Below are 27,071 nucleotides of genomic sequence, written 5' to 3'. Positions count from 1 at the left end.
TCATCACATTTGAACAAACTGATGAAAGTGAGGACTGCAGATGCTGGAGGTCAGAGTCTAGATTAGAGTAATGCTGGAAAAGCACAGCAGGTCAGGCAGCATCCAAGGAGCAGGAAAATCAACGTTTCAGGCAAAAGCCCTTCATCAGGAATGAGGACGCTTTTCCAGCACCACTCTAATTTAGACATATGAACAATCTGCCTCTTCCCCAGCTTCTGGGAAATGTCTCCTCTTTTAGATGATTGCCTGATTCCCTTTCGAAGGCAATGATTGAAACTATTCACCACCTACTCGGTGCAATCCAGATCCTAACCACTTGCTCCTCAAAATAGCTTTTCCTTATCTTGTCACTGCTTTTGGCCAATGATGTTAAGTCAGTGACCTCTGCCTATGGGAACACACTCTACTTTTTCCAGAATCCTCATAGTTTGAGTCTTCAAGTGGAATTGACACTTCAAGTTCAGTGACCCTTTGTCAGAACTCGCTATTAGCTGTGCTTTCTCTCCACAGATGCAGCCAGACCTGTTGAGTTTCTCCAGCAATTTCTGTTCTTGTTTCATATCTTCAGCATCTGTATCTCTTTGGTTTATTCTAGTGAACACATTTTCCTAGCAATTTGATATTATTTGTTTACTCTGGAGCCTGGTCAATGTAACTGTATTGCACAGTAAAAAGTATAGTATTTTTAAAATACATTTCTTCTCTATTTTTTGATATATTTTGTTTTGCAGGTTATTTCCGCTAGGACTATAGTCTTGCTTATATAACATTTCAGTATTTAAGCTTACATTTGTTTCGTTCGGCAATATATGTCTGGGGGAAGAAAACAGTCTCAGATTTGAAAACTGATCTCTGTGAGATATTGCGATTGGTTTAAAGTTGTGTTCTTCAGTAATGCATTCATACCTTGGAGGATTTATTGTATTTAGGAAAGCTGTGATCTTACAGCTGACCTTCTGAGGAACCTCATTGTATATCTTCTTGTCTGGAAAATCAGTCGTTCACCACTACTGATTCCTGTTACTCAGTCAGCTTCATAGTACGATTGTGCCTTTTATCCTATGGACTGTAACATTGCTGAGATCCTGTTATGAGTCTTTGTAGACCATATCATATAATACAGAACCTAAGACTCTTCCTCTGGGAATATGGGTTCAAATCCCAACATGGTAGATGAAATTTGAATGCAAGAAAAATCTGAAATTAAAACATTTGCTTAATGGTGACCATGATTGTCATAAAAGCCCATCTGATTCAGTGTCCTTCGGGAAGGAAAACTGCCATGCTGATGTTGTAACCCCTTATCAACCTTCTCTGTTGCCTCAACGGAAAAAGTCAATTAAGTTTGTTATACACAATTTACCCCTCAAGTGGATGCTTTAATATATCTGTGTTTGTCCAAGTGACAATTATTTTTGTCCAAGATATTAATCATTTTTAAATGCCTTTTTAGACAGGCAGTATTTCCTTATCCTCCTGAGGAAGCAGAGACATTGTTGGGCTTTCTTGACTGCAGCATCAACATGGGCGGACCAGGACAGATTATTGGTGATTATCACTCCTTGGAACTTGACACTGTCGACCATCTCCACCTCCGCAGCATTGAAGTAGACAGGGACGTGCCCTCTACCTTGCTTCCTGAAGTCAATGACCAGCTCTTTCATTCTGCTTTTTATCCTTGTTTTCTCTTTCTGTTATGATCCCCAATGAGAAGGCCAACTTTGCTTTGATCCTAGATAAGAATATCAAATTTGTTATGGTCCCAGACCATAACAACAAACTGTTACTATCTGACTGGGGAACAAAAGCTTTTATTCATGTGTGAGATCCAAGGAGTGTGGTAAGGGAATAACACCACAAGATTACATGCTTTTGTACGAGCAATAATACTTGCTGGACAAATTAAAATTGTAATACAAGAAAATACAACTTACTTTTAACACCCAAAATTAGCCTGTGATGAAACGAGTAATACCTTGTGATGGAATACCCAAAACCCATATTAAACAGCCAGTTCAATCAGGATAGATTCCATTGATTTCTCACTAATTCTCCAGATGTTAATGATGTGATGCATCAACAAATCTCATTACATTTTACAAGGCATTGTAATACTGATTTCGATGATATGATCTTAAAATATATACTTAAGATTCATTCCACCATGCCTCAAAGACAGATCCTGTTCTAGTTAATAACATTCCTGTCCTGAGCTAATCTTGACTCTGAATCGGCAACCCTGTACTTAATTGCCAACACAATATCTGCTTTCCAGCAGCTGTTGGTTCTAATAAGCTATATTCTGCATATCTTCATGACTGTGTGACCAAATTTCATCCTAACTCTATCCACAAGTTCACTGATGGCACCACTTTTGTAGGCCAGATTTCAAATAATGATGAAACAGAATACAGGAAAGAGCGAGAACGTGCTTGGTGGCATGGTGTAAAGATAAAAAAAACCTCTCCCTCAGCATCAGTAGCAGGAAAGAACTCATCACTGACTTCTGGTAGCAAGGTAGAGGGCATGTCTTTGTCTACTTCAATGCTGCTGAGGTGGAGATGGTCGACTGTGTCAAGTTCCAAGGAGTGATGATCTCCAACAAACTGGCCTGGTCCACCCATGTGGATACTACAGTCCAGAAAGCACAACAACGTCTCGACCTCCTCCAGAGGCTAAGGAAATTCTGCATGTCGATAAAGGCACTTACCAATTTTTTTAGATACACGATAGAAAGCATTCTATCCAGATGCATTACAGCTTGGTATGGCAACTGCTCTGTCAAGGAACCCAAGAAACTGCAGAGAGTTATGAACAAAGCCCAGACCATCACACAAGCCAACCTTCCATCCATTAACTTCATCTGTACTTCACACTGCCTCGGAAAGGCAATCAACATAATAAAAACCCCTCCCACACTGATTACGCTTTCTCCCAACAAAAGCTTGAGCACATGTACTAACAGATTCAAGAACAGCTTCTATTAGACTTCTGAATGGACCGATCAAATGTTCCATTTAATGTTGATTTCTCTCTTCATGTATCTCCTGTGCAGCTGTGACATTGTATTCTTCTCTCTATTCTGTTACTAATGCATGTTGTATGGTATAATCTGCCTACACTGCATGCAAAACAAAACTTTTCACTGTACCTAGATACACGTGAATATAACAGCCTCCCTGGAAATGCTTTTTTTTAGTGGCCCCCAAACTGTCTTGAATGTTCTGTTTGAAACCTTTGCATTCAGCCCTACTCATAACATAGTATTGAGTGCTATCACCTAACTGCTCTTGGAAATCTCTGTACACCTAAATGTGACAATGTGATCACTTTTGCAGAAGGCTGTTTTTCAACAATAAGAACACTTGCAGAAAGGATTCATCATGCACTCAAAAAACTCCATCTGCTATAGTCATGCATATTCAGTTAGTCTATCTACATCCCTTAGTAACTTCCTGCTTCCAAGCATGCATCAGACTCCGCCCTAACTTAATGTAATGAGAACATTGATTTACTGCACTTTATTCTTTTATACAAGTCAGCAATATATATGATAGAAAAAACTGCCATTCCAGTAGAAGGCCCTTGGGAAAGTTACCTGCCAGAAAACATTATCCCTACACTGTCTCCTACTTCCCAACCAGCTACTGAACTGTGCCTTAATTACCTCCTTGTGCTATCATTTTTGTTAATTTCTTGCATGGAGCCTGAGTAAAGCCATTTGGGATATGTATGGATAAGATTAATTCTAACCCGAGCTCTTAATTACCATACTACAGAAAATAAACAATGACAGTTAGATGTGTCTTGCCCACCACAAGTCTGGGTATGCAAGTGCTCACTTACTCTGTTCTTGTAATAGATTCCAATAACTTCTGTACAATTGATTTTGAACTGACCAAGTCCCTTCAGCTGGTTTACGCCTCCCTTCTTGCATAAATAACTTTTGTAACTTTCAGAAGCACAATCAGTGTATTTTGACAGCTTTGGAAAATTATTGCCTAATTATCTCAGGAATTTTTGTGTTTTTCTTTTGAAGTGGGTATTTTGACCAAATTCATTGCAGAGGAGAATGATCTTGCCCCTGAGGAATTTAATCTTAATAACTCGAGCAAAAGTAAATTAAGGCACACTGAAATTTGGCCAAGCTATGTGATTTGTAGTTACGTAGGTTGTTATAGTTTTAAAGTAGATAACCATATATTTAACATATTCAAAGTTTACTTTTATTTTGAAAAGATCTTAAATGTTGTAATTGTAACTAACTCCTACCACTACTTCTGGTGGTTCATTCCATGTACACCACCCTCTGTGCAAACACTGCCTCTCTGGTCCCTTTTAAGAACATAAGACATAGGAGCAGAAATTAGGCTGTTCAATCCATTAAGTCTGTTTTGCCATTCAGTCGTTCCCCTCTCTCCTCTCTCACCTTCACCTGTGCTCTCTAGTTATGGATGCTCTACCCTTGGAAAAAGATCTTGCTATTCACCTTATTTATATCTCATGATTTTGTTGTCCTCTATAAATTCATCCCTCAGGCCCTGACACTACAGAGAAAAAGGTCCCAGCCTATCCAGCATCTCCTTATAACTCAACTCCTGCAATGACTCTTTCAGTCCTTGCAAACTTTTTCTGTGCCCTTTCTAGTTCAACAATATCTTTCCTATAACAAGGTGACCAGAAATGTACATATCAATTCAAAAGTCACCTTGCCAATGCTTTGTTTATCTGCAACTTGATATCCCAAATCCTGCACTCAATGCACTGACCAATGAAGGCCACCGTGCCAAGCACTTTCATCACCCTATCTACGTACAACGCCACTTTCAAGGAACTCTGAACCTGCATCCATTGGTCTTTCAGTTCAACATTAGATTAGCTTGGGTCGTACCTAGCTGTGGAGCATACTACTTTAGCACTGTAACCGGCACCCTGTCAATGCCTGTATCCTGTGTGCTCAGCTGTTTCTTTACCACAGAGTCCATTGAATTAGCTGAAGACAGGCATCTGGTGGTCTCTGCCTTGGAAGCTGAAGTGAGTCATCTATTTGGCACTTCTGCTTTGAAGATCATTGCCAAGTTGCAAACTTGCCTTGCCTGTAGCACTAACACTACATTCTGTCACCGTTGAGGAATTTAGGAGGGGTGGGTATTCATGAGTTACCACCTTTTTCTTTGCCCCCAAACTTTCTCCTCCATACCCAGCTCCACCTCACATCAGTAAAGAGATTTGATTTCATTGGTTGTGAAATTGCATCAGGTCTGCATGCATATGTGTCGCTTGACTAGGTTGGACAGCGTCACATGTAGATGGTAGTGATGGTGTTTGCCACACTTGCTGAGGGGTGACCTTATGAGGATGATAAAATCTTGAAGAGCATCGATATGGTAAGTAGCCAAAGTTTTTTTCTAAGGGTAGAGGGAGTTCAAAACATAGAGGGCATAGGTTTTGGGTGAGAGGGGGAGGGTTTTAAGAAACTCCTGAGGAGCACTTTTCTCACGTGGAGGATTTTGTGCATACAGAATGAACTGCCAGAGGAAGTGTTAGAGACAAATGCAATTACAGCATTTAAAAGACATTTAGACAGGTACATGAATAAGAAATGTTTAGAAAGACATGAACCAAAAACAGGCAAATGGGACTAGTTAAGTTCGGGATACCTGGCCAGAGTTTGACCAACATGTCTGTTTCCTTGCTGTGTGACTCTGATTTATTTTGCAGCTTACTAAGCTGCATGCAGACAAATAAGATGGTGTTCTGTGTTAACCCGTTAGTTTGCAAACTCTGCGCTAGGAATTTCTTACCCACATACCCTGCCCACTCCCCCACCCCACTGCCTTCCTCCCCACCAAATGCCCACACCAAACTCTCACCACACACTCCCATCCCCCACCATGGCCCACACCACAAAGCCCCACACCCCACACAAGCACACCAGCCACGCAGACAGGTACACGCGCACAGACAGATGTGTACAGACCCACAGACAGATGCACACGGACACGCACACTCCCAGGTGGTGAGGGAGCCAAAGGTAGAAGAGGTGGTGGGCCCTCAGCTTTCGTGTACACCACCAAGGTGTCCTTCATAATGACGGGTGAGTAGTGCCTCACACAACTCGTCTACGCTTGGTCCAAACCTTGTTTGTCCCTCTTGCTCCGACGATAGAGGCAGTGAGAGAAAGCAAACCAAATGAGGCCAGCCACTGTTTCAAACTCTGTGGTGAAAATATGGGAATGGAGAAGGACATACCTTTTCTGGGGCTCTTCCGTGCCTATCTAGGGCTTCCCCTCCCAAGACACTAGTCCTCTCTTTGTGAATTCTCCACCCCCAACCAAAATGCACAGCCTATCTTTCCCTTCTCTTGTCACCAATCCTGGCCCAGCCAAGACTCAGGACCAGGGTTGACATAGATTTTCTCCTCCAGGATGATTGTACTCTGAGCAGTAACCACTATTGTGTCCAGGAGCTGCTAAGACTACTCTGTTGCTGGTCACTCAGTTTGGCATCACCTCTTGACCATTGGACTTCCTTACCTTGCAGGTTGGAAATCCAGCAGTTAGCTTGTTAAGTTTGTCTACCCCTAGTGTATCATTGTCCCTGGGCAGCCCTTTTTTAAAGTCGGTCAACTCGTGATAGACTTATCTAATGATGAGCAAGGGCCAAGCAGTATGTTCCTCCCCAGTATGTTCTAAAACAAGTGCAATGATGTGAACTTATTTAATTTTCTATCCATAATAGTCAGAACTCTTAGTATGTAAATGATAATCACTCTCAAATCTAAAATGTATTAAATATTCATTATTCTGTAAGACGGTCTTTAATTTTAGTTCAACTTGTAACCATGTTGCTTTGATTGAAAAGCTATACTCAACTGCCCTCAAGGAAATGGTGAATTTAAAAGGTGGTACAGAAAAAAGCCTGCTTTGATGCTTGTTAAATTAATATCATAATTGCATAACATTTCCATGATTGCATGTAGTTTGAGTGAAGTAGTTGTTTGTTTTGATGTGCTATTATTTTAAGGTGGGCCTTAGATTCAAAACACATCTGAGATTTCCCAAGTTGAAATGCTAATTAGCAGTAATTAACATGAAGCCTGTGGTGAATACAATTAGAACAATCTGATTGTTCGAGGAGTAAATATTATTTGCTTTACCAGGTATTCTTTAAGAAAGCAAGGAACTCAAAATCATCAAGTTAAATATTACAGGGGGAGAAGCGGGAGTAGCTTTAGCTGGGGTAATAGACACACATCCAAATCTGCAGCTCAGTTGCAATGCTGTGCACCTAGCCAACATCCTTGAGCATGTGGAGTTAATAAGGAAAAGCTAGTGGATGTGGTCGACTCGGAGTTTGAGAAGGCTTTTGATAGTGTCCCATGTAAGAGATTAGCACACAGAATTATAGCACTTACGATGGGGATAGTGTGCTGACATGGTTACAGCTGCCTGGCAGACAGGAAACAGTAGGAATGCATGGATCATTTTCCAATGGCACGCAATGATTCATGGGCAACAGTAGAGATCAATGCTTAGACCCTAGCTTTTAACACTAGATATTACACAATTCACAACAGAGTGAACTAGATTTAAACTTCCAAGTTTGCAGAGGACACAAAGCCAATATTGAAGATGACGTTCAGGAGTTGGACTATGGATAGAATGTCATTGTTGGTACTCTAGGGTTCATATTTGGTATGATCTGAAAATGAAGTTTGAGAATAGATAACCATCAAAGTGTTGGTTCTTGGTGAAGCAGAGAAGATGCTGAATAAAGGTTTTAAGGAGCAGGTCAATGATGTCCACAGATATTTACCCCCACAGCGACATAGGTAATTCTGATTAGTGCAATGCTGCCTCATGAAATTCTGAAAATGACCAACAAGTTAATGACTGAACCGATCTGCATCCTTGTCAAACGTGATGAGTTGGCTTTGGGAGGAATCGAACAGTTCTTTGTAACAGTTGAAAGAGAGGAGTGGAAGTTTGACAATTGTGAGACTTGTTTAACCCACTGACTATTACTCAAGCTGTTAGCTTCTGCAGTGCAAAATGGAAGATGGACTGACTCACCAAAACAAATATGCGAGGCTAATTTCGCAGTGTCATCAATGCATGGTGACATGGCTCCAAAGGAGAGAGAATCCATCATGAAGGAATTCCATTCTTGTGCAAGTTGAGTGTTCATTTCTGCAGATATTTGGCTGCGAGATTTGGATGCCCCTCGGGTCTCACTAACCATAAACTATGATATACTGAATGACAGGGAGTTGCATATCCACTAGGATTGGTCGATCAGGTCAATATAGCCTGAAATATGTGACCATCAACTTTGTTAAAAACAATGACATTTGTATACTGCAAGATATTGAACAATATTATTCAAAACAGATTGATGAAATAACAATGAATGCTGCTGACCTTATTTAAAGGAAGTGAAAGACCGGGGGAGCCTGATGGGCAGTGGATTACATCATTGCAGTTCAAAACAAAATACATCACGTTGTACAAGCACCTTGTTTGTGCATAGTCTAGCCTTGTTTGTGAAACTTCGATCTTATTTTCAGTACCGTGTGGTTTGAAAACCAATGCCATTATCATCCTTTGTAAATCAAGGGATTACTGAGATTCTTGTTTTGTAATTAACAAATACAGAATTTTGAACTCCTCAAATTTTAATGAAAGATGAAGTATGGATACTGTTCATCTTCATTAACATTTGATATCAATGTCCTTTTAAAAAAAATAAAATTGGATCAGAGACTTAGCTGCGAGGGGGATGCCAAGATGCTTCAATGTGATTTAAACAAGTTGAGTGAGTGGGTAAATGCATAACAGATGAAGTATCATGTGGATAATTGAAGTTCTCCACTTGGGTAGAAAAACAGGGAAGTAAGTTATTTCTGCACGGTGATTAGATTGGGAAATGGAGAGGTGCATCAAGACTCGGTTGTCTTTGTACACTACACACTGAAAATAAGTATAAAGGCACAGCAGACAGTGAAGAAGACAAGTCATATGTGGCCTTTATGGTGAGATGATCTGAGGACAGAAGCTGGGATATCTTGCTGCAATTGTACAGAGCACACCTGGGGTACTGTGTGCAGTTTTGGTTTCCTTATCTGAGGAGGCATGTTCTGATTATGGAGAGATTATGAAGGTTCAGCAGATTAGTCTTGTCATTCCAGGAATCAATGTATGAAGAACAACTGGATCAGTTAGGAATACTTTCATTGGAGTTTGAGAATAAGTGGGTGAGGGATCTCATAGAAACTATTAAAATGGGTTTCTTGATCTGATGCTGTTGTGAATCAGCTAAATGGAATCTGCACCACTGCTAGTTACCATGTTGAGCAAGTAAACTTAATCTGCACCTTATCACATGATACGTTTGCTTCCACCATCGCATTGTGGAACAAGATGGACTGAGTCTGCTGGGGTTAGTGACACTTGCTGCTAGAACTAGAAGAGGCTTATTGGAGGTTAACAGTTGGTTACAAATTCTTTTTTTTAATTGTTCATCGGTATTGGTGTTACTGGCTAGTCTGGCATTTATTGCCCATTTCCTAGTTGCTCTTGATAAGCTAGTGGTGATTTGCCTTCTGGAAGCATTGCACTCCTTTTAGTGCTGATAGATTCGCATTGCTGTTTCAGAGTGAGTTGCTAGATATTGATTTAACAGCACTGAAATGATGGTAATATATTTTCAAGTTAGTGTGATGAATAACCTGGAGGGGAACTTGCATGCTGTGGACCATGGTGTTTTCATGTATTTGTTGCCCCTTTTCCTTTGTGATGGTAGTAGTAGTGAAATTTGAAGATGCTGTCTCAAAAACCTTGGTGAATTTCTGCAGTGCATCGTGTAGATGGTGCACACTGCTGTTACTTTGCATCGGTGGTTGATGTAGTAAATCCATAGTTTTCCTTGGGTTTTCCCCCAGATTCCCATTGACTCAGGGTTCCCTCATACTATACTTAGTCAAATGCGACCTTGAAGTCAAGGGCAGTCGTTTTCCTCTCTTCTGTGATGTTCAGCTGTTGTGTGCAAAGCTGTAATGATATCAAGAGCTATGTGTTCCTGGTGGAACCCAAACTGTGAATCTTTGAGCAAGTTATTGCTCAGCAAGTGCTGCTTCCAACACTGGTCATTCCTTCCATCAAGTGTGGTACTGGAAAAGCACAGCTGGTCAGGTAGTATCTGAGGAACAGGAGAGTCAATGTTTTGAGCATAGGTTCTTCATGCAGGAATGTGATGACAAGTGTATGCTCTTCCTGATGAAGAGCTAATGCTCGAAATGTCAACTGTCCTGCTCCTCGAATGCTGCCTGATCCTGACTGTGCTTTTCTAACACCACCCCTTTAGACTCTCATCCTCCAGCATCTGCAGCCCACACCTTCTCCCATCCTTTCCGTCAGTTTATTCATGATGGAGAGTAGTATGCTTGACATCATTCCAGACTCTAAGGAAAACCTGGATGTTAGGTCATACTTATTTGAGAGCCTAATCTGTTCTGCTCACAATGCTATGTGACGTAATCATAATAGTGATGTTTGCACTTCACTATTAACACTTTCAGAGCCTTGCACCATTGTGTAAGAAATGTTACTGTTGATTTATTCCAGGATTTTCTGATCACAGAAAAAGTCAATGTAGCGGCTCCTCCCAGGACAGTGAGCAGAGCAAAATAGAGTTGGGGTAGGAGAGGGCTTAGTCTTTGTTTTGGTTGGGTAGTATTTCTATTTTAATGAGCAAGACTTGGTGAGTCAGACATTGAATGGGGTGAGGTTGTTGAGTGACTGGGGTGATTGGCAATCCTGTTTATGAAGTTGCTCCACTGTTGACCAGATTTTAAACTATCAAGGTAGAAGGTGTGAAGTTAGCCTCACTTTCTGCCCTAAACTGTGTCCAAGGTGATCATGCAGTGCCTGCTGGAATTTTCTATGGGAAACTGAAACGCTTCCTGTATGTCATGCATCAGAATTTGCATTGGCTCCTGACATAGCTCTTGTGAGGATGTTCATTCTCCAAGGATCTAGAGATCAGAGATTTGGGCTATAAAACCATAGCCTAGCGTGATTGACACAGTTTTCTGCTTCCAAGGATAAAGCTGTATTTTCAGTCTTGTTTTTGATGATTTCCTTTCCCTTGGGTTTGTCGTTTTCTGACTCATCTCTGAATTTTTTTGCTTAAAGGATTTCTGCTGGGACCTGAGCTGAGTTTCTTAACACCATCACTCTGAGATGGAGAAGGGATGTGGGGTACAAACTACCGTGTGAGCTTGTTCTTTTACAGAATCATTTCTGTTTCCTAAGGATTCCTTTTGTGAACGTTTGAATATCAAAACTGTTTCCACTGGATGGGAAGCAGAAGCATATAATGGATTTGGTCCCTTCTGAAGATGAGTTATGGGAAATAAATGCCAATCAAACCTGTCAAATTATGTCAGATTGCAAGGAGAAAATAAAATAATTGTGTAAAGTCTGCTTTGTCAAAAAATTCTGAAGAACCTAGTGCAAAAAAAAGAGTTAACTAAATCTGATAACTGATTTCAGTTTTATTTCTATTCATTCCTCTGCTTCCTTTTAAGTCGTAGTCTTTTTTAAGTTCCAGTCCTTTCATAGAATCTTGATTAATTTGCCACTTTGAATTGTTTCTTTTTTTGTAAAGCATTAAATTTTCATGTGCACATCTATCTAAGTTTCTTGTCAAACAAGTAGATAAAAGTATTTTGCACAGTCTAGATAGGGAACCTAACCAAATTCTCCACAGAATTACAAATGCAGTAAGTCACTTTGAGAGTTCCTTTTCCTCCCTGGAAATGTAAATTTTGGATGTAAATTTATTCTGTTGCATACATTTTGTGGCTGACTGGGGTTAGGTGGATAGCAAATAATTGTAGCTCCCTGTGGGACTCTGGAGGTAATGGTATGTTGTTTGAGATGCACATCTGTTGCCACACACCCTGTGGTTACAACCATCTGGGCAAAACTGGAACTGGCTCCTCTCAGCTGGGAAATGGGGGATAGGCTTGGAGGAGGATAGTGTGATCAACCAAGTCAGAGGCTGTTCTGAAGTTGAGAAGGAGGGGAGGTATCATGCACCACTGAAATAGTCACGTAGCCACAATTCGCCAATTCTGTTTCAGCAACCCCTTTCAAACCTCTTCCACCCAGAAGAACAAGGGCACAGGGAACATCCCCGTCTCCCAGCAGACTTCTAAATCACGCAGCATTCTGACTTGAAAAGATAGTGCTGCTCCTTTATCATTGCTGGTCAAAATCCTGGGATTCTCTCCCTAACATCGCTGAGTTTAGCTACACTGCATGGGGAGGCAGTGGAGTAGTGGCAATGTCAATGTATGAGTAATCCAGAACCTGAGGCCAAAATTCTGGTACATAGTTAAAATTCTAGCATGGCGGATAGTGAAATTTGAGTTTAAATAAATTGGCGTAGAGAGCTGGTCTAATGGCTAACACAGAAAGAACATCAATTATTGTAAAAACCCAAGCTAAAGAGCTTGATAATTTACTTCAGCAAGAAAGGAGGAGAACATGCCTTCATCTACATCAATGTAACTGAGGTTGAGAGCATGGAAAGCAACATGTTCTTCACCATGATAATAACTGACTTCACACATAGATGCAATGGTCAAGAAGGCACAGCAACTCCTCTTCCTCAGGCAGCTCAGGACATTTGGCATGTCTGTAAGGACCCTTATCAACTTCTGCAGATGTAGTTTTGAAAACATACTGTCTGGGTGCGTAATGACCTGGTATAATAACTGGATAAAAACAATGACTGCAGATGCTGGATGCGTTGGAGGGCATCTTTAACCATGTGGGAAGGGAAATTGCAGTCTCTAAAGAAGGAATGTTCTGTGGTGGAACTGGTCCTCCTGGGAGCAGATATGGTAGAGGCGGAGGAATTGGGAATACGGGATGGCATTTTGCAGGAGGTAGGGTGGAAAGAAGTGTAATCCAGGTAGCTGTGGGAATCGGTGGGTTTGTAAAATATGTCAGTGTCAAGTCAGTCGTCATTAATGGAGATGGAGAGGTCCAGGAAGGGGAGGGAGGTGTCAGAGATGGCCCAGATAAATTTAAGGTCAGGGTGGAATGTGTTGGTGAAGTTGATGAATTGCTCAACCTCCTCGCGGGAGCATGAGGTGACGCCAATGCAGTCATCAATGTAGCGGAGGAAGAGATGGAAGTGGTGCCGGTGTAATTACGGAAGATCGACTGTTCTATGTAGCCAACAAAGAGACAGGCATAGTTGGGGCCCATACATATGCCAATGGCTACCCCTTTGGTCTGGAGGAAGTGGGAGGATTCAAAGGAGAAATTTTTAAGGGTGAGGACCAGTTCGGCCAAAGGAATGAGAGTGTCGGTGGAAGGGTACTGTTGGGGATGTCGGGAGAGGAAAAAACAGAGGGCTTGGAGGCCCTGGTCATAGTGGACTGAGGTGTAGAGGGATTAGATATCCATGGTGAAGATGAGGCATTGGAGGTCAGGGAAACTGAAGTCTTGGAGGAGGTTGAGGGCGTGGGTGGTGTCTCGAACATATGTGGGGAGTTCCTGAGCGTGTGACATCGGTGATGATGTGAGGGGCAGAAGTGATATCACGTGTGATGTATGAGGAATTGTGAGGGGCGGAAGTGGTTGTGGGAGTGGCCATGATGGGGCGGAAATTACATCATCAATCAGCGTGGGGGTGGCAGCTGCACCAGCCGTATGGCTAATGGAGTCTAAGTAGTTCCAGAGGCACGGGAATCTTCTGGAATGTTTGAGGAGTGCTGGTTATGGAAATGGGTCGATAAAAGTTTGTTGTACTTAGTTTTTGATGTTTGAGATGGAGTTGAAATACTGTTTGTTGAGAGTATGAATTCTCCTGAGGATGTAGTACAGAGAGGGTTCTTTGCAATTCTGAGAGAGTGTGGCCCTCAGCTGAGGCAGGGCTCACTGTAGAGAGGTTAGATGCCGGCGCATTTCTGCAAGCGTGGAACAGAGGAGCTGCTCTACCCAGGCCATAAGAAACTACAGAAGCGGGTGTGTACAGCCCAGACCATCACAGAAACCAACCTTCCATTCATAGACTATATTTTAATGGCTCACTGCTGTGGAAAGGCTGCTATCATCATTAAGGATCTATTGCACCCCAGTACTGATCTCCTCCAACATCTTCCAACAGGCAGAAGATACAGAAGCCTGAACACATGCAGCAGCAGGTTCAATAACAGTTTCTTCGCAGCCATTATTCGACTGATGAATGGACTCTCGCTTCTCACAATGCTGATGTTGCTGTCTCTTAATGCTTACCCTATGCAATATAACCTATATACCTCTGTCAAGACTTTGTGTTATACATCTTTGCTTACTATGATCTGTCTGTACTGCTCATAAGCAAAGCTTTTCACCATACTTCGATACATGTGAATAATAAAAAAAATCAGATCAGTGTCCTTTAGGGAAGGAAATCTGCCCTTACCTGATCTGACTTACATGTGACTCCAGATCCACAGCAATGTGGCTAATTCTGAGCTGTTCTCTGGGCAATACATTCTTGCTTAGCCAATGATGCCCACATCCTTTAAACAAATTTTTTTGAAAAACAGACTGGGTGGTTCAAGATATATCAGTACGACCTTCTCAAGGACTAACAGGGATGGGCAATAAATGATTATCTTGCTATCCCATGATCGATTTGATTTTTTTTTAGAAAAAGGATGTCATTTGTGACTTGCCTTTGACTTGCGCTATTCCACTGCTGTGCCAGGGCAGAAATTTAATTAGAGTGTCTCAAGCATGCAGTTGCACTGAAGGTTCATATGGATTTCTGACACAACAATTCATCCATGGACATCTGAGAAATTGGATGGTTAGAAATGGGGCTTTTGCCAGGACACAGACCCCTCAAGTGTGGAAAATAGTTTACTTCTATTTATGCTGAAATTTCATAATTCCAAACACTTTAGCATATTGTACGCCTGATCCGATGGAAAAAGAATCGTATTTTCTTATGTTAGTCAGAGTGAGTGTACTGACATTGTATAGAATCCTCAAGTTTTCTCTAGGTTCACATTTAACTTCAGTTTTTAATATTATGTATTCTGCAATAAAGTCTCTATTTCTCTTCCAACCTAAGGTTATCTTTAATATTCTTTCAAAATGTACTTATAAATAATTCTACCCTTCCACAGCACTGATCCTGTCTCCATTAAGTATAAATACTGTTGATTTTCCTTAATCAGTGTGTTGTACAACAAGCAGTGTTTGAGAGGAGTTAAGATTGCAATTAAGAGTGGGCTGGTAAGCAGATGAGTGAAAAAGGAATTGTTGTGTATGTTTACAAGTTTTGATGAAGTGCTGAGTGGAAGCTCTTGTGAAACCAAATGACTCTGAAAGTCTGCTTCTGTGCCACAGGTTCAATGTGATTTGAAATAGTCACCTCGTACTTGCATTGAATTTGCAAAAAGTCAAAACAGACAGGTTGCCAAAGCTTTTCAGCTTGCACCATCAGGACAAAGGCAAGAATGCCAAACTTCAAATGTTCGCAGCAATCCATACTGCAGAAGAAAAGGGTTCGTGATTAGTTGGTATTTTGGCATTAATTGGCTGAAGTGTTTAATTGGAAAATAGCAATAGAGAACTAAAGGCTTCCCAAACTGAGGCAAGTTCTTGAGAATGTATAGTGCTTGTAACAAGTACCAATGGCCCATGTTACAATCTTAACTGATTATCTTAAATTAATTGTTAGTATTAAATCAGGCATTTTTTTTTACTTCATTCTACAACTTCAACTTTTTGATACCTGTTGTTTCCCTTCTCTCATGAGTTGGGATTTTGTATCTTCTTTACCTCCTGATTTATTTAAAAAGGCTTGCTTGCTTAGTCTAGCATTTTCATAAACTTGAGATGAAATTGTTTAGAACTTGGTTGAGAGTTGGAATTGTTTGCAAAGGGAGCAAAGCTACTATATGGCAAGAAGAAAATAGATTTTATATTTTTGTCACAACTTTTATCTTAAAGCACCATTTTTGATTCCTGCTACAAGCAGTTGAACACACAGTACAGAATGGGAAAAGGGGATAGATTTGGATGTTACTCCAGACATGTTAAAGGAAACAAATGAGATTTAAAACTTTGAACTAATGTTGATTGGAATTTTTTTTAAAAAAACTTTGTATGAAGCCTGCTTGATAGTGGTTAGAAAGTGTAGAAGAAACTTGAGTTAAAAAGATGAAATATATACTATATTTCTAGTTTTTATTTCTTCTTTGTGCTTCTTTCCTTTTAAGTTCCAGTTCTTTTCATGCAATTCTGATTAATTATGCCACTTTGAATCATTTCCATTTTTAAAACCATTAAATTTTAACATACACTTGTATCTATGTTTGGTGTTAAATCCGGGAGATGAAAGTATTTCGCACACTTCCTAGATAGAGAACATAGTCAAATTCTCCACAGAATTAGTCATTTGAGAGTTTTTCTTCATTGGAAATGCAACTTTTGACAGAGATTTCTTTCTGTTCCATAACTGAAAGTCATACTATGTCAGACGTTAGAGGTGAGATTTTGAAGGTGCTTAGTTGACTATGTCAAAGGCTGCAGTGAGGTCAGAATGGATAAGTAGGAATAATGCATTGTGATCACAAACTTTCATTTGTGACTGTGCCTTTGATCAGGATTGTTTAAGTGCCATGTCAGGATAAACACCTAATTGCAGAGAATCAACCATAGTTTCAGCAAAGACTGCATGGATTTATGCAATGCAAACAGTCAAGCCGTTGGAGGAGAGAAGGACGTTAGAAGGGTTCCTTTGCTGAGGCAGAGGTTCCACTAAACTGCAGGAGTCAGCCTACTTGTATCTGCACTATATTATATACAGTAATCAATGTTATTGGTCTGTAGAATACATCAGAGGACATGGCAACATCATGATAATGTCACTAGACTAGTAACCCAGAGCCATAGCCTAATGTTTGGGGACATGAGTTTGAATCCCACCATGACAAATGACAAATTTTGATAATAAAATCTGAATTAGAATACTAGCCTAATGATGACTATTCATCGCTGGTGGCTGTAAAAACCTTTCTGGTTCACTTATGTCCTGTTTTTCAAGGAAATTTGCTATTGCTGCTTAGATCAATGAGAGACAAACAATAGTCTGTCACAGCAGTCATAATCAATGGCGTGTTGGGATTGGCTTATTTTTGTGAAGGCTAATCTGTAACCATGATTTCTGAACATGTACATGACAGATACTGCAGATGGCTGCAAGGGTCTGTGGAGTGTTAATGGAAGTTTGATTCCATTGTGGGTTCATGACAGGAGATGGAAAATATTAAGCCATTAGCTGTGGCAAAATCTAGGATGAACAAATTTTTTAAAATAAATTTAGTCTCGTAGCTTTTAGGTTCGGTTAGAAGGAAATCTGGTTGGGCTCCAAAGCAAGTATAGTTTCTCCTGGAAAAGGAGATTGTTCAGAACAGTTAGTGAATCTTCTAGGGTAGAAGTGTTTGGTTAGAATTCTGCAGATTATTAAAGGTCTGGGAAAATCTAAGATCTCCATTATGAGTGTCAACACAGAAGGCCCACATCACATAGGACTGGAACTGGGAAGAAGCCGTTAGGTCAAACTAGGAAAGAAAGTTTCTCTAGATTCGGGCTAACTGTAAATTGCTGTTAGGAGAAGATGGGATTTTGTTTTGCTGTCTGTTAAGTTATGCCTCGCTGTGGGAACACACTGGAAATTATACCCTGCTCTTCCTCAAAAAGTTTTTTTTAAATTTTAAATCCAAGTATACAGAAACTTCGATTAACCTGTCTGCTAGACCCAGATTTTCCAGGAAATGCAGACCAGGTTTCTGTACTTAACGAGAGCTACTAATTAAATAATTGAATAGATTCTAATCATTGAAACCATATAGTGTGGAAACAAGCAATTCAGCCCATCAAGTCACCACTAACCCTCTGAACAGCACCTCTCCTGGATCCTCCACCAACACCCCCTTGCTGTAACCCTGCACATCCCATGACCATACCACCTAACTTATACATTCCCTGGACACTATGGTCAATTTAGTATGGCCACTCTACCTGACCTGTGCATCTTTGGACTGTGGGAGGAAAACAGAGCATCTAGAAGAAACTGAGTAAACAACAATTGATATATGACTTTACTATTTGAAAGTCTAACCACTTTCTAGTATTTCCCATTCCTCTGCACACGCACACCCACAAGTTAAGACAAAAAAAATCAGTGATACAGATGGAGGTGAAGCAAAATTTTAGGTACAGTTTAATGGCACCAGTCCTGAGGATTCATTGGTGATATCCTTTTGTTTTCCAAGTCCTTCAGTTGTGTGACCTTTTCTGTCACTTTCTTATACTATTTCACAAGAAGTGCAAAGTGATTGGCTCACAGATGACAAAAGCTGTGACTTATAGGTTAAACACAATAACTTATGGCTACTGATCTGAAGAAATAACTGGGTTTCTTCAGCTGCCCAAGTGTTTCTAGTGCAGACAGACAAGGCACCACCTCCTCTTTTCAAGGGTTCCCAAGGGCTTCCCTCAATATCATTCACACCCACAAGTTTCTGAGATACTCAGGAACCACTCAGAGAGTTGTTGTCAGACTGATCGCAACTTCACAAAGCAGTAAACAATCTCTTGTTGCCTGAATCTCACTTTGTGCACAGACCCCAAGAGCTGGCCTGTCTACAAATATTTTCCCTCACACTGCTGTTTGCTCTAGCAGTAAAATTCAGAGTTTCAGTAACATGTTTATAAAAATGCAGCAATTCTTTGGTTTTCAAGCAATTCTTTTCCCAACTCAGTCACAATCAAACATATAAAGTAAAATAAAAGGATGTAGTCTTGACAATTTTGAAATCTTCCTAGCTGCTATAGTAAGGTAATTTTATTTACCTAATTTAGTTTTAGTTCTTTCACATAATAAACTTCTGTTTTAATGTTAAAATCAAGTCTACAGTCTTGTGAGTTTATTTTTCAGTGAAAGACTGCTATGTTAAATTGATTTTGAAAATGCATGATCTAACAAACCAAATTTTGTTCTGGGATTGAACTTATCCAGTAGTCACACCTTGTCAGCTGTCTTTCAGATATCCAAGTGTAGTACATCCATCCATTTCCCCCTTTTATCCTCAGCACGTGTTATGTTGTCCAATAATTTGTTTAAGTGTTACTTCCATTTCACAAGCCCCATTGTCTCTGCTGAATTATCTTGAACCTTTTTTAATGTTTTGATATAATGTCTTTAATAATTGCTTTCAACATCTTCACTGAAACCGATGGGAAGGGAATCGGTCTGTAGTTTCCTTTTAATCTATCTTCCTCTTTGAATAAACAAGTTACATTTGCTGTTTCCATTCTAATGGAACCTTTTCCCAGTCCAGGTAGTTTTGGAAGATTAAAATGAAAACACCGATTTAATCTCACTAGCCACTTTGTTGAAGAGCCAGAATGAGGTCCATTGGGACCTGGTTACCTGGTAGCCTCGGCTTACTCAGTACTACATCTCTGGTGAATGGAATTTTCTTGAGTTCCTCCCTCTGTTCCAGTTCCTGATTTGCAGCTATTTGAATGTTGTCAGAATCCTGATGAAGGGTTTCCTGCTCCTCAAATGCTGTCTCACCAGCTGTGCTTTTCCAGCTTCACATCTATTGACTCCAGCATCTGCAGTTCTTACTGTCTCCTATTTCAGGATTGTTTACTTGTATCTTCTAAGTTACTTCTTAATTTGCTCCAATAGCCTTCACTTGATCCTGTTCCTCGGACTATCCTAAAATCCATGTCTCTAATGAAGAATAATGAGGTTTCTTTAACATGACTATCCCTTTTGAAATTCATGCTGCCACCTTTGAGAGAATTCCTTTAATCATTGGCCTTTAAACACTGACCCCGTTACTGGGGTTAGCTTTTTGTCCCTTTCAAAAGGAATTTGTAATGTAGTCTTCCTGGCACAACCACATCCTTCCCTCAAAGTGTTTCAGCATTCCTTTTTTGTCAAATTACATCTCTATGAAGCATCTTCAGGGTTTCTGAGTTAAAGGAACAATTGAAGACATAGTCCAATAAGTCTGCTCCACCACTCAATGAGAGTGTGGCCAATTTGATAACCGTAACTCCACTTTCTTGCCTTTTCCCCATAACCCCTGATTCTCTTACCAGTTTAAAAATCTCTCTTAGCCCTGAATATCTTAATAACCCAGTCTCAACATCCTCTAAAGTGAAGAATTCCACAGATTCGCTACTGTTTGAGTGAAGGAATTCTTCCTCGTTTCTGTTTTTCTCTTATATATTTGTCATTTTTCCATCTCACTTTCCATTTTGTCTGTCTCCTCTTTCCATTTTTCTTTTCCTTCTCTCCTCTTTCTGTCCTTCCTTTTCATGCTTCAAGTACAAACGTAAAAAGTCTTCCATATTGTTTACTGCGACAATGTAAGCCTAATATCTCGGTAGAGTGAATGTTAATACAGTGCCTCGTTGTAAATTTAAGAAAATCTCAGAAAAACAAAAACACTTCCTTGTGTTATTGGTTAGTACCAATGACACTGGATAGAAAAATAGGTGATTTTTATCTTTGATGTCAACATTTCTAGTGTTAGTGCAGTTAAGTACAGAAGAGCTTGCAAAAACCACTTCAAACTTGCATCTTAACAAAACAAAATCAAGTTATTAACTATCATCCTGATATGAAAGTTGTGGCTGGAAGATGAAATGTGCTATTCAAAAGCAGACTATTACAAGAGGTAAAAGCACAATAAAATATCCATTCAATTGTGGTAAATTCGACGAACTAACATCATTTTGAACAAGACAAACCTTTTGTATTTTATCCCTGTCTGCCCACTTAAAAATCAAAACTTTACGTAGCCATTAACATTGAACTGTGACCTCTGATGCATCTGTTTTTGTTAATTTCCATTGTAATTTACTGCTGTAAATTTTTAGATTAATGAACTGAACATGTAACAAGAGCATAATGTACCATTTGTGGTAGAAGCTAAATCTGTGACATGCCTGGCACTTGGTGCCAATGAAAACCATGAAATTAATCATTTTATAATATTAAAGAGAATGTCTTGCTGTAGTCAAACATCTAAGTATGTGAAAATGTCATTGAACTAAAAGGTATTTATTCTGGTAACATAATTAATTGTTTTTGCACAGCTTTCTTGCATGTTATTGTGAGCGTCCTGGACAGATTTCTGTTTATAGCATCGGCATGTTTTACCCTGTGGATAGTATGTTTTCTATGGTGGATTTGCAAAAGTTGGTGAGGGTTCTTATGGACATGCTGAATTTCCCAAGCCACCTGAGGAAGCAGAGGCATTGTTGTGCCGATTTGACCATTGAATCCATATGAGAGGTCCAGGACAGACTGTTGGTTATCGTCACTCCAACACACTTGACGCTCTCCTCCCTCTCCGCTTTAGCTCGGTTGAGTAGTTGGGGGTGTCTCCTCTTCTTTTCTTCCTGAAGTCAATGATCAATTCTTTGTTTTGCTGCCAATGAGTAAGAAAATTTTATCATTGCACATTGACACCAAGCCCTCTGTCTTCTTTCCCTATTCTGAGTGATCATGTCACTGGATCACTAAATCCAGATCCCTGTTGCGGAGAATAAACGAAGTGCTAGAGAAACTCAGCAGACCTGACAGTATTTGTAGAGAGAGAAGCCAAGTTAATGTTGCAAGTGTAACCGGGATCAGTGCTGTGATTTCAAATATTTGCAACATATAATCAATAATTTTGATGATGGGATTCAGTGTGTTATTGTTGAGTGTGCCAGTGATGGACAAAATAGTGGGAACATCAATAACGAGGAAGAACAGGCGTCTGCAGACAGTTATAGACACCTTAACTGAGTGAGAAAATCTTGACAGATGGAATATAATGTGGGGAAAAATATGCTTTGGCAGGACAGTCAGAGGAGCTGAGCGGGGAAAGAGACTGTAGAAATCTGGAGCATGGAGGGATTTGGGCGGGGGGGGAGAATCCTCATGTTTGAATCTCAAAAAGCTAGCGTTAAGTTCAGTGGAAGGCAAATGGACTGATGGCCTTTATTTCTAAGAGCTTGGAATGTAAAAACCTATTAAAACTATACAAGGCTGTCTTCAGACCACAACTAGAATACTGTGAATAGTTTTCATCTCCTTATCCTTCAGAGTTTAGAGGAATGTGAGGAGACCTCATTCCAATGTATTACATACTTGGAGGGAGGGGCTTGACAGGATAAATGCTGAGAGATTTGTTTTGAGAGTGGACCATCTCTGTATAAGGAGTCATCTATTTAAGACAGATGTGCAAAAATGTCTTGTCCGAGAGTAATGAATCAGTGGAATTGTTTATCACGGAGTGCTGTCATTTGAAGCTGACGTAAACAGACTTTTAATCAGTAAGGGAATCCAAGGATATCGGCCAAAGGCACGACATTGGAATTGAGGATGATCAGATCAGTTGTGATTCAATGGGCCGAATAGCCTACTCTGCTCTGAGGTTTTATGGTCCTAATTATGCCTTTACATGTTTTACAAGCACAAGAGAAAATAAAGATAATGTTGATTTTTCACTACTATTTATGGCACTTGTCTATCTTCCTCAAGCAGTTTTGCTTTATTAATTTAATTTAAATATTAATGTTTTTAAATGTCTTAATCATCAGACTGTGTGTTTATTTTATTACTGCACATCTTCAGTTTACTAGTGTTTTATTTTTGTTTCCCGGAAGTGCTACTTTACAAGAAATGGAGTACTTGGCAACAGTGTTCAACAGATATAGCCATAAATTATTCAGAGTACAGTTGCAAGGAAATGAGTTAATCAACACTTTGGTAATGCATGTTTGGTGAAGTGTTTGTGTAGATGCATTGATTGTTGCCTCGTTGATCTTAGTAATGCTGAAGATATAGTTTCTGCCATGTCCACGCTTCTTTATTAAATGACTTGTTTTAGTTCCATGATTGTTTTCTTGTGTTATTTGAGTTTTTCTTTTTCCCTCTTGCTTTTGATTGGAGTTTGAGAGTCTGGAGTGACAGGAAAGGAGCCCTGAGAGCTGTGAGTCTTATTTTCCAGTGAATCAAATTGAGAAAGTGTTTTGAAGGCTCTGGCAGCTCTTTTCATTTGTGTTGCTATTTCATCATGTTCCTGTTCCTTTTCCCAACCTTTAAGTCTGTCAGGCCTTTGTTTTTACTCTACCTTTTCTCTTTTCTATGACACCCTTGTGTCTTGGCCTGGATGTTTCAGTTAAGGTCAAAAACCCTATTTCCAACCCTGATTGTCTACAGTAGGATATGGGATTACATCTCTTGGATGTCTAGATTTGACTTGTCAGATCTGTTCAGTCTGTCCCATTTAGTGCTGTATACAATGATGACAGGTTTGCTTTGTGTGGAGACTAAACTTTATTCTACCAGAAACGATTGGTGATCATCAATGCTATGTTTTCATGGATTCTCAATGCTTAGTTTATGGCACTAAATAGACTTTTTTTTCAAATTCGAGCAAGATAAGCAATGGCAAATGTGGCTGGAGATCAAGGAGGAGTGGACCAGTCAGCAGGACTTAATGCCCTAGGAGAAGATGGTCAAGAGTATTAGGAAGCGGATACAACATGCAAGCTGGCTGAGGTTGTCAATGGGATATCACAGACCCAGTTTAACAGTTGAGGAACATTCCTGGGTAGGAGCCTACTAGAGTAACTAGAATCCAAAATTTTGGAGGATGGGGAAATCAGCAGCAAAAAGGATGGGGTTCCAATTGTGGTAAATGGTGCTGAAGGGATAATGGAAAATATGAATTTGGGATTGAATGTGGAGTATGGAATACTGGGCAAAGGAAAGGTAACATGAGAAAGATTGCAGGGAAAGAATGCCAGAGGATGGTGGTTGAATATGGGTGTAATTAGATGAGATTATGACATTTTGACTGCATGCTTTAGGTCAATATTGGCAATTGATGGGATAAGGATGATATTCTAGGATGGATTGGCATGGGACAGCAATGACTTGAACTGGGTGGAATGGGATTGATGGGACATGTGCAGAATGGGAGGGAAGGGATAACATCTGAACATGGGTGGTTAATTATCCTAATTTTACTGCAGATGTGTCTGCTCGTTCCCATAAATACATAGATGTAAATCAGATCAGAAACAGTGAATATGTAAATTTGAGCTATTATCATGACTGGTGGAGAGAAAACAGATAGCTATGCACCCCGAGAAAATGATATGCATACAACTTTGTCATTTATGCAGGTTACAACATCTTGCAGCAAATCATCTTTCCATTCTTATGCTTAACATGATTGCTCCAGACCACTCTTTTTCTTTTCACACAATCACTCAATCATTCGTGTTGCTCTTATTCAAAATCAAGCAACAGGCAAAGCAAATCTAGCCTTGGTTATTTTCCCAAAATGGATGTCCTGCTGCTATCATTTTCTGATTTTACTTTCTAATCTGAACTCTAGATCCCATTTTCTTTGAGCCAGGGACTTTTAATACCTTTCAACCTCTGGATGGGGCAAGAATAATATTGAATAGTGAGGCTTTGGTGGATATGCATTCATGGTTTTGCATGCATGGGAAATTTGTTGAAATTTTTTGGCATCAGCAACTTTTAAAAAAATTGTACCACTTCCCTTACTATGAAAAAAAAATCATTTGGATAACATTTGCATGTTTTAAATAATAAAACATTCTAAGGCATCCTTCATTGAGCATAAAAAGACAATATTAGACGCTAAATCACATCTAGACCTGTTAGGTAAAATGACTAAGATCTTTGGCTGGTATAACAAAGTATAATCAGTGTTTTAAGGAAAGGAAGAGAGGCGGGGAGGTTTAGGGAGGAAAGTCTGAAACTTCGGAACTAGGCAGCTAAACATATGCCATTAATAGTGTGGTTAAAATAGGTGATACTTAAGAGGTCAGAATTGGAGGAGTGCAAGTATTGAAGGTTGTGAGGCTGGAGGAAATTTCCGAGATTTCTGAGCAGAAAACAATAAAAGTTTTGAAATTGAGGCATTGTGTAACTGGGAGCCAGTGTACACCAGTAAGCAAAGGAGTGCAGTACAGGAGAGAGAGAGAACTTGCACAGTTACCACCTTTGCTGTTTGAATTCATGTATCACTGGACATCGGAGTGCATCTGGGAAAATTAACAAACAGTGAAATTCACAACTAATCTTGGAGGAACTGTTGGGCTAAGTTCACAGCACAGAGTCAATAAGTTAATTATTGTTTTAAGTCTATCCAAGAGAAGGGCTGCAGTAGTGAGTATAGTGGGTTTTATATGATTATATGTTTTTGGAGAGAAGTCTCTTGATTAAACTTAAAATATAAGCCATAGTTATTAATTTAACCTGGGGTAGTATTTGTAGAGGAATAAGACAGTATTATTTTCTGGGTCTGTAGATTGTGAAGGAGCAAAAATGGCATTTGCAGTGATCTGTACTACTTGTCAGATGTGGGAGTTTAAAGAGAGTTTAAGGGTTACTGCGGATTATATCTGCCGTAAGCACTGTTGGATGCGAATCTTATCAGATTGAGTGGATTGGCTGGAGGGACAGATAGAAGCGATGAGGAATTTGCAACAGTATGTGATGGATGGCAGTTATAGGAAGGAGAGAAAGTCGAAGGATACAGTCATACAGATGAGTTAACTCCAGGAAGGGTGAGAGAGGTAGGCACCTAGGGCAGGAGTCTTTTGTGGATATACCATTTCAAACAGGTATGCTGTTTTGGAAAATGTAGGGGGTGATGGATTCTCAGGCGAACGTAGCAAGAACAATCAAGTTTCTGGTATTGAGACTGGCTCTAATGCAACGAGGGGTACGTCGGCTTCCAAGAGATCAATTGTGTTAGGGGATTCTGTAGTCAGAGGTACAGATAGATGATTCTGTGGCCAGCAGAGAAAAAGCAGAATGGTGTATTGTTTCCCTGGTGCCAGGATCAAGGATGTCTCAGAGGGTGCAGAATGTTCTCAGTGGGGAGAGGAGCCAGCAGGAGGTCATTGTTCACATTGGAACCAACGACATTGGAAGGGAAAAGATTGAGATTCTGAAGGGAGATTACAGAGAGTTAGGCAGGAATTTAAAATGGAGGTCCTCAAGTGTAGTAATATCTGGATTACTCCGTGTTACGAGCTAGTGATGGCAGGAATAGGAGGATAGAGCAGATGAATGCATGGCTGAGGAGCTAGTATATGGGAGAAGCATTCACATTTTTGGAACATTGGAATCTCTTTTGGGATAGGAGTGACCTGTACAAGAAGGACGGATTGCACCTAAATTCGAAGGGACTAATATACTGGCAGGGAAATTTACTAGAACTGCTTGGGAGGATTTAAACTAGTAAGGTTGTGGGTTGGGACCCAGGGAGATAATAAGGAAGGAGATTGATCTGAGACGGGTACAGCTGAGAATAGAAGTGAGTCAAACAGTCAGGGACAAGGTAGGACTAATAAATTAAACTGCATTACACTGCAGCTTAATGTTCCAGGATACAAATGTACAGGAAGGATAGAAAGGGAGGCAAGAGAGGAGGGGGTGTGGCATTTTTGATAAGGGATAGCATTACAGCTGTGCTGAGGGAGGATATTCCTGGAAATACATCCTGGGAAGTTATTTGGGTGGAACTGAGAAATAAGAAAGGGATGATCACCTTATTGGGATTGTATTATAAACCCCCTAATAGTCAGAGGGAAATTAAAAAACAAACTTGTAAGGAGATCTCAGCTATCCGTAAGAATAATACGGTAGTTATGGTAGGGGATTTTAACTTTCCGAACATCGACTGAGACTGCCATAGTGTTAAAGGTTTAGATGGAGAGGAATTTGTTAAGTGTGCACAAGACAATTTTCAGTATGTGAATGTACCTACTAGAGAAGGTGCAAAACTTGACCTATTCTTGGGAAATAAGGCAGGGCAGGTGACTGAGGTGTCAGTGGGGGAGCACTTTGGGGCCAGCGACCATAATTCTGTTGGTTTTAAAATACTGATGGAAAAGGATAGACCAGATCTAAACATTCTGGATCAGTGG

General features: G+C 40.1%; 1 protein-coding gene and 1 pseudogene across 1 annotated transcript in view; both read left to right on the top strand.

Moving 5' to 3' along the window:
• The window catches only part of man1a1 (mannosidase, alpha, class 1A, member 1), a 468,823-nt gene that overhangs the window by 195,866 nt on the left and 245,886 nt on the right, over window positions 1-27,071 (top strand). The window lies entirely within an intron of this gene.
• Window positions 4,939-8,432, top strand: LOC132830137 (eukaryotic initiation factor 4A-III-like; annotated as a pseudogene).

Source organism: Hemiscyllium ocellatum, chromosome 3, assembly GCF_020745735.1.
Source record: "Hemiscyllium ocellatum isolate sHemOce1 chromosome 3, sHemOce1.pat.X.cur, whole genome shotgun sequence".
Classification (NCBI taxonomy): domain Eukaryota; kingdom Metazoa; phylum Chordata; class Chondrichthyes; order Orectolobiformes; family Hemiscylliidae; genus Hemiscyllium; species Hemiscyllium ocellatum.
Note: the sequence above shows the minus strand (reverse complement) of the source record. Positions and strands in the feature narration are given on the sequence as shown.